A 652-nucleotide genomic window follows, 5' to 3' on the forward strand; every position below is an offset into this window, starting at 1 on the left:
TACGGGAGCAGAAAGCCTGCCTCATCTTTCTCCCGCGGAGCAGCTGGTAGTTTCGAACCACTGACCTTAAGGTTCGCAGCCCGATTCGTAACCACTACGCTACCAGAGCTCCTGTTAACGTAGTGGTTACATATTGGCCTGTGAACCGCAAGTTCAGCAGTTTGAAACTACCAGCTGCTCCGCGGGAAAAAGATGAGGCTTTCTGCTCCCGTAAAGATTTACAGCCTCGGAAACCCTGTACAGGGTCCCTCTGGGTCGGAACCGACTCGACAGCACTTAACATCTTACTTTTGTTGGTACGTGCCATTGAGTTGGTTTTGACTCATAGCAACCCTATGTGCAACAGAACACTACACTGTCCAATACAGCATGCTCACAATCCTTGCTATATTTAAGACTATTGCAGCCACTGTGTCAGGCCATCTCGTTGAGGTCTTCTTTCTCACTGACCCCTCCACTTTACCAAGCATAATGTCTTTCTCCAGGGATTGGGCCCTCCTAATGTTCAAAGTGTTTCTCTGCTGTTCATAAGATTTTCAGTGACTAAACATTCAGAAGGAGTTCGTCTCTCCTTCATCCTAGTCTGTCTTTGTCTGGAAGCTCATCTGAAACCTGTCCACCATGGGTGACCCTGCTGGTATTTAAAATACTG

The sequence above is a fragment of the Chrysochloris asiatica genome, unplaced genomic scaffold (assembly GCF_000296735.1).
Source record: "Chrysochloris asiatica unplaced genomic scaffold, ChrAsi1.0 scaffold00047, whole genome shotgun sequence".
Classification (NCBI taxonomy): Eukaryota; Metazoa; Chordata; class Mammalia; order Afrosoricida; family Chrysochloridae; genus Chrysochloris; species Chrysochloris asiatica.